General features: G+C 39.8%; 2 long non-coding RNA genes across 3 annotated transcripts; both read left to right on the top strand.

Moving 5' to 3' along the window:
- Positions 1 to 1,475: 1,475 nt before the first annotated feature.
- Positions 1,476 to 2,968, top strand: LOC135572185 (uncharacterized). 2 transcript variants are annotated; one of them, XR_010464085.1, is made up of 4 exons: positions 1,476 to 1,719; positions 2,413 to 2,548; positions 2,693 to 2,733; positions 2,885 to 2,968. It is a non-coding gene; the product is annotated as an uncharacterized LOC135572185 (long non-coding RNA). The 2 variants fall into 2 exon arrangements; XR_010464084.1 differs by having other exon boundaries at positions 2,693 to 2,962.
- Positions 2,969 to 2,982: 14 nt separating this feature from the next.
- Positions 2,983 to 4,813, top strand: LOC135572184 (uncharacterized). The gene is made up of 2 exons (XR_010464083.1): positions 2,983 to 3,066; positions 3,427 to 4,813. It is a non-coding gene; the product is annotated as an uncharacterized LOC135572184 (long non-coding RNA).
- The last annotated feature ends 3,404 nt before the right edge of the window (positions 4,814 to 8,217 follow it).

Genomic DNA, 8,217 nt, shown 5'->3' with positions numbered 1-8,217 from the left:
TTTGTCTGTTGCCAGTTCGTCTAGTCCCATCAAGCCCTACCAGCATATTTCCTGAGCTCTAGTTTTGTTTTTATTAGTCTTCCCAGTTCTGACCTTTCTGCCTGTCCTAACCCTGATCCTGCCGGTCATCCTGTACCTGCCTGACTCTGATTTGGATTACATTTGCCTGTCCCTTGAACAATAATAAACTCTGAGACTCCTACTATCTGCCACCTGTGTCTGCATCTGAGTCCCGATAGCTAGGGCTGTAGCTAGAACTGGCAAAATTCTGACTGGATTACGTAATGAACCAAAGCATTGCTATGCTGGTTGCTTGGCTCTATTTTACCTCATAGCGGTTGCGAAGGAAGGGGGACGTGGGCAATTCTAGTTCCATTTCACCGCGTTTTACTCGCTGAGTCCGTGCAAATTTATTACCTCAGAATTGCTCTCCAAGGACAGTGTTTTTGACGGTGATAACCTGCTGACTACCTGCTGCTTCAGAGGTCCGAAAGACTGGAAAGGGAACACTTTCTTTACCATATATTTGTCTTAACTTCTATTATATAACTGGAAGGATTTAGCTATGTGGGGGATTATGCAACTACGGGCACTTCAATGTCCTCGGGTCAATTTGGGGATTTTATACAAAATAAAACAAATATTTGTATGTTAAGGTCACACTGGAATCACCCCATACTTTTTTAAACGCCTCTCTATCAAGTATTTTAGCTACTTTTTAGATGCATTGTATACCTCAATTTCACTATTTTGCCCTTGTCCCTGACCCAGACTTTTATGTTTTTCTATGAGTAAACATGAATAATTATGCATTATATAATGTTATGTACTACAGAAAGAGTCAATTAAATAAAATCTATATCAATATTTATTGTGAGTATGCCCTTTATATTGTTTTTTACACAAAATATTCCTGTCCTTTGGGACTGGTGTCATTTCCACCACTGAGGACAAATTCCTCATTAACCCTTTCATGCGTGAGTTCCAAATATCTCTAACGGTCGCCCCAGCGTGAGTTTTTTTATGCACGTGATGTTAGAATGTTCTCTCCATTCCAGAATGTGATTGATACGTAACAGTACATTTTATCCGCGCTGCCCTCAAACTAAAGCACGCAGCCTGTTTATATTTATAAGTTGTTTTAACTTCAATTTAAAATGATTTTCAAACAAGTTTTTATTTTCTAAAAACAGTTTGAATTTAGGTGTGTTCCGCCTCCTCATTCATTCACATAAAAATAGTCATTTTTACTTTTGCGGATAATTACATTTTTGGGACATTTCTGACAGGGACAAAATTCCCCAAGCACTTCCCAATTGTTTGTGCAGTTCACGTCTGCAGACATTTGCTCATCTCCCGTCAGAACAGGATCTGCACACGTGTTCACATTTTCTATTCCACATTTCTATTGTAGCGTACTGTATGTATAGAGCATAATATATTTGTGTATATTCTTTATCACCGCGGAACGTGAGGTAACGTTACTCATTTTATAACCTTTATGATGTTATAGTCAATCGTGCTTATGTAGCCACATTCTTCTATTAGCTCTGTAAAACAATGCTAAATGCGTCAGAGAAGTATTATCTTGTGTTGCATTTTGAAGCTACCATGGCCTTATGACTCTCAAGTGGTGCAGCGGTCAAAGGCACAGCACATCAGTACTAGAGGTGTCACTACAGACTCCCTGGTTCAAATCCAGGCTGCGTTTCCATCAAAGTAAGTGCCTTATTACGTTATAATAGTTATAATAATAGTTTCCGTATGCCGTTTCTGCTGTAGCTGTAGATCATAATATATTCCTTATAACTGCGGACACGTGAGGTAACGTTACACATTTTATAACCTTTATGGTGTTATTGTCAATCATGCTTACCTAGCTACATTATTCTATTAGCTCTGTAAAACAATGCTAGTTGCGTCAGAAAACTATTAGCTTGTGTTGTATTTTGAAGCTACCCTGGCCTTATGACTCCCAAGTGGCGCAGCGGTCTGGCACTACAGACACCCTGGTTCAAATCCAGGCTGTATCACACCTGGCTGTGATTGGGAGTCCCATAGTGCAGCGCACAATTGGCCCAGCGTTGTCCGAGTTTGGCCGGTGTAGGCCATCATTGTAAATAATAATTTGTTCTTACATTACTTGCCTAGTTAAATAAATAAAAAAAAATATGACCATGGTTTGTTTATTTGGTCTATTCAGCATAGCTCTGTTCTGCCCTGCCTTGCCCCCTTGTGGAGCTCAAAAGTTAGTTTCTTACTGTTATAACTCAAATCTGTGATTTTGTCAATGCAATAAACTATTTTTTTTTATAGCAGTGTTTATTATGTTACTTCTTTGTAGTATTGTTTTATTGCTATATCCTTATATTGTATTCTAATGAATAATTCCTCTTTATTCTGTACTTTCAGAAACATTATTTGCCAATATCATAACTGAAGCTGGACATCTTTGGAGCATAAGAATGAGGACAGCTTTTGTATGCTAACGTACACTCCTTAACAGTTGTACTGGATGAAAACACAGCAAGAAAACGCATGCCAATATGTAATATTCATCTATTTTATTGCAGTACTGGTAGTTATTTCAACAACTTGTTTTACTAGAGGACAAAAAACTGAATATGCGTAACCCATATTTAATATCCATGCAGTGACTGAACAACAACTGCATTTCCACCCCATCTCTAAGGCATAGTATCATGGCTGGTCACCTGTCAAGTCACATGTCAGGTCAGTCAGTCACCTATTGCTGCAGATGTGCTCAATAATGCTTGAGTATGTGATACTCCTCAAAGCATGGTGAAATACATAGAGGTGTATCACAAGCTAGACACATGTATTTTGTCATCTTCCTCTGCTTACTTCTCCTGGCGCCAGACAGGCAGACTTTGCAATGCCTCCGTGTGCGACTACCTTGAGAAGCAGTTTGAGGGACTTTGCAGGGAAAATGTCGTGCAGTGAGGCGAGGGGATTGTCTACAGCAGGACGACCCCCAGTGGATGGGCGCCGAGGGGTGTGGTGTTCCTCCAGCAGCTCTCTCATGAGGTTCTCTCTGTATTTTTGGTAGGTAATTACTTTACCTATGAGGGAGTGGGGAGGATGAGGAAAGTTAGAGGATGATGAGGCAGTGGGGAGGTGGGTGAGATATTGTCACTATAATTGCATAATGGATTTGTATGTGAACTGTACATCCAATTACAAAAATACCTTGTTCAGTAATCATCTCACCTGTTAGTTGGCGGTGAACTATGCTGCCGTTGAGGACAGCAGTGTCGATCAGATGGAAAAATATCTTCTTATACCACTTGTTCGTTTTCCGTGTGCATTCCACAAAGCTGTTTATCATGTCTGCCTTATCCACGGCCCCCATTTTGAGGTTATAATCAAGCACACAATCTGGTTTGATCTTTCTCTCTCGGTCAGGTGGTCCACCTTCCCTGTGGCCGACATGGTTGCTGTATGGACAGTGGAGAGGACATGGACGTCTCGCTTGTCATGCCACTTTACTGCCAGCTGTTGACCGTTCTCTTGGAACTCCACCTCCCCTCTCTGCATCTTCCTGCATCCGAATGCCGGCATCCCCTTCCTGTTCGACCTGACTGTGCCACATGCCCCTGTGCTGTTGGAGAGCAGATGCTGGAAGAGTGTGGGACTGCTGTACCAATTGTCCACGTACAAAGTGTGTCCCTTGCCGAGATGAGGAGCCAGCATGGTCATCACCACGGACCCTGACACCCCAAGCCCATCATAATGTTTGATGTCAGTGGTGGACCCTGTGTAAACTATAATATCCTGGACAAATCCTGTCTTCACGTCGCACATGACAAAGAACTTGACTCCAAACCTGTGCCTTTTGGAGGGAATATATTGACGGAACGCCAGCCTACCTTTCCATAACATCAGGGACTCATCAATGCATAGGTCCTTGTATGGCACAAAGACCCGACCAAATGCTGATGTCAGGCTGATAAGAACATTTCTTATTTTGTATAACGGGTCACTTAGGATGGCAGTAGCATTGTTGACAAAATGCAGGCATCGCAGAAGAACTAGGAAGCGATCTTGGGAAAAGAGGGAGGCAAAGAAGGGAGTTGCAAACATAGGATCTGTGCTCCAGTATTCTCTTAGGGAGTTCTTCTTTACTATTCCCATGAGAAGGACTGTCACCAGGAAGGTATACATTTCACTAATTGTGGTTGTCACCCATTTAGCGAGTTTCCCCTCACTCCTGGCTCTCTCTTCTCCTGTAGCTCTAAGGCATAGCGATTGGTCTCCTCAACTATCTCTCCCACCAGCTCCTCTGTGAGAAACAACTTGAAGCACTCTGCCTCAGTTGGAAATGGCAAGGGCGTTGCACTCCAGACTGGGACTCGTCAAAGCAGACAGCAGGGCCAGGTGGGGTGAAATGACTGGTGGCCTTCCAGCTACCACAGAACTCCTGTACTTCATCCACTGTCGGCCTGCCTCCATCACCACCAGCATCTTCAAAGGGACCTGGTACTTCCTCAGTTGACAAGGGAAATTTAGATTCAGGGTTCTCAATGGCTACAAGGTTGAGGGGCAGCTCCTCACTGTCACTGTCAGAATCTGATTCCTGACTTTCATACTCAGACTCATGGTCAGAATTTAAAAAAATCTCCAGAATTTCCACATTTGTGAGTTGTCTCCTTTTGAAAGACATTGTTAAATGCTACAGTTTAGCTCACTAGCTACATACATAAACAACAACACTGAATGGCGCAGAGTGGGAGGTTACGTGGTTGACTGCCGGCACGCGCCACTTGTATCAATAAATCACTATCAGAAAATGTTTTGTGTGGTAATTATTTGTGTATTTACGATTTTATTCACGTGTTTTCAATTCTAGGTGACAACTCATGCATTCCGATTCTTGCACAGATTGTAATGGGCACATATTGTGTGTAAAATATTTTTTGAAGGTTGTACTGATTATGATGAGCTAAGCTAATTCCAGCTGTGTAGCCATGTTTGTTGACATACAATGCATTCTGGGATTCACGTCTGTTTGACCAAAGATGTTACAACAAAATGAGGTGAGTAAGAGTTCACAAATTTTTGAGGACTTCCGGAAGTTAATGGTGGGATGTGAACGACGGTAGATGACACCCCTTCAACATGCATACTACAAACAGACCAAACTCATCTCGTCTTCTCTTATTATCTTCGGTTTCTGTGAGGAAAAAATGCATGGCTGCACGCTGAAACTAATCGTCGGATTACTTTCGATTTCTATGAAGTGTTTTACCTAGTTATTTCGATCAATGGTGAGCTCACCCGTGATGTGATTAATTATATATAGTAATTGCTATTAGCTCATTCATATTGTAGTTTACGTCAGCCGAGAGTTAGAAAATATGACTGCTTGTGTTGGGTCAATCTTTCGTCAGCGCTAGGACAAATGTAGCCTACATTTTTCCGGTTAGGATGATTGTTTTATGCTATATTTACTTCTGTGAATATCTGAACAATGCATCCAAAAATAAACTGCTGACATTCTGGACATAACTTTGTAAGGACTGTGTTTGTGTAAATAGTTTCTGAAAAAAGTGTGGCCAGCTCAAACGCTGATTGTTGCGTCATTCGAAACTGCCGTTCTAAAGGAACATTCTAAACGAGTGTTCTAAACACACGGGTGTGATCGTACGCTTCAGGGACCACTGTAGAACGATCACACCCGTGTGATGGTACGTGTGAAAGGGTTAAAAAAGTTTTTTTCATGAGAATGTTAATTTAGTTACCATGGAAACATATTGTGACACTGAAGCACATGGCTGCAGTGGACAGTTGTTCCAGATGTGATGTCCAGAAGTTTAAGAAATGTCAAGGTAAATATTGCTTGTATAGAGAATATTTTAATTGTCAGTCATTTCCAAACAGGCTATAATTTATTTAATTTGTGGTAGAACTTTTACATTTAAAAAAAATATTTTATGTGTTTCAGGTAAACTATATGCTAGCTGTAATACTAATCAAAGCATGCTAAGCTGTCTGTCAATTTTCTCCAGAAACTGTAGAAATGGTCATTTCCATCACAAACTTACATTTTTTTTAAACTTTAGATGTATTTAATCATGTTTTAAATTAATTTAATCTAGAAAATGCTAAATACTAAGTAGTATTTGTATTTATTTTTAGAAGATGCCACATAAAACAGCACAGAGGTCACAGACGTATAGAAACAAAATAAAAAATGATCCTATACTAAACCAGGAACATCTGCAAAAAGACTGTAAGAAAAAAAGAGAAGGGAGAAGTGAAATCTAGCTTACAAAGCGAGAAAAAAGAAACAAAAGAGAGCAATGAAAAGTAACCAATGGAATAGAAGATGGACTTTAAAGAGAACAGTTGCAATGGAGACCTACCTATCAGCCAGCACACCACCTCAGTCACTAGATGACTTGCAGCCAGAACATGAGGCTAACATACCTGTCCCTAACTTACCTACCCCTGATGCACACCCTGGTACCCCTTCCTCATCGTCTGCAACATGAATGAGAAGTCGAATACTTGCTGAAAGGAAAAGGGTTGGAAGAGGTTGCTCAAAAGCATACAGAGATCTTAGTATGACAAATGTGACAAACGCTTTACGGAAAGCTGAAAAATACAAAAAAAAAGATTGACTGGTGAACAAAATGAAGAAGATTCCTCAAAAACAGAACAGCAAATGAAGGGAACTCCAAAGAACTTGAGAAGGATGTTATTGTTTCAAAATGCCATCATTGCAGAGTAAAAAAAAAAAAAAAAAAAAAAAAATGTACAGTGCCAAAGACAAAAAAGTGGCTTCAAAAATTCTGAGGCAACATCCTGAGAAAGTATGGCCTGGTCAAAGCCGCAAACAGAGAATTTGGATTTTCAGCAAAAGCAATGAGGGCAAATGAAAACAGGCCATCAAGACAAGGTTCCTATCATAATTATTCATACCCAAGCCATCTCTCCCTGGTGCCTTGCATTAAACAAACACCCACTCATTCTATGAAATTCATGCTTTAGGCTTTATCACCAAACCATTCATAAATCAATTGTTAGCGTTGAGCCTCATAGGCTCTTCTCAGTTCACACAGACACAGATAAGTGAGTACTAATAGAACCCTATTCTATTGCATAAAACAAACAATTGATGCAATAATAAGGATCAGACCCCTTTTTTTCAATTTTTTGCTAAAAGTTACATTCCCAAATCTAACTGCCTGTAGCTCAGGACCTGAAGCAAGGATATGCATATTCTTGATACCATTTGAAAGGAAACACTTTGAAGTTTGTGGAAATGTGAAAGTAATGTAGGATAATATAACACATTACATCTGGTAGAAGATAATACAAAGAAAAAAATATGTTTTTTTGTACCATCATCTTTGAAATGCAGGGAAAGAGGCCATAATGTATTATTCCAGCCCAGGATCAAATTAGATTTTGGCCACTAAATGGCAGCAGTGTATGTGGACAGTTTTATACTGATCCAATTAACCACTGCATATCTGTGCAAAATGTTGTATCAAGACTGCCCAAATGTGCCGAATTGGTTTATTAACCCTTTCATGCATGAGTTCCAAATATCTCTAACGAACACCCCAGCATGAGTTTTTTTATGCCCGTGATATTAGAATGTTCTCTCCATTCCAGAATGTGATTGTTACGTTACAGTACATTTTAATTCATGCCTCCCTCAAACCAAAGCATGCAGCCTTTTTTTATTTATATGCTGTTTTCAAATGGTCAATTATTTATTATTTTCCAACAAGTTTTTTTATTTTCTAATAACAGTTTGAATTGAGGTGTGTTCCGCCTCATTCATTCTCATAAAAGTAGTAATTTTTACTTTTGCGGACCAATTCATTTTTTTTTTTTACATTTCTGACCAGGACAAAATTCCCCAAGCACCTCCCAATTGTTTTTGCAGTTCAAGTCTGCAGACATTTGCTCATCTCCCATCCTGCATAGACGTGTTCATATTTTCCGCCAGTTGCCTGCATCGCAATCAAAGTTGTTTTCGTTACCAATAACAACTTTGGAAATGTGTGCGTTTCTATCAAAGTAAGTGCCTTATTACCTTGTAAAAGTTTCTGCATGTCGTGTTATGTCGTTTCTACTGTAGCATAATGTTTTTGTGTATATTCCTTATAACTGCGGACACGCAATGTAATGTTACTCATTTCATAACCTTTATGGTGTTATCCTCAATGCTTAGGTTACTAG

Source organism: Oncorhynchus nerka, linkage group LG6 (genome assembly GCF_034236695.1).
Source record: "Oncorhynchus nerka isolate Pitt River linkage group LG6, Oner_Uvic_2.0, whole genome shotgun sequence".
NCBI classification, from domain to species: Eukaryota; Metazoa; Chordata; class Actinopteri; order Salmoniformes; family Salmonidae; genus Oncorhynchus; species Oncorhynchus nerka.
Note: the sequence above shows the minus strand (reverse complement) of the source record. Positions and strands in the feature narration are given on the sequence as shown.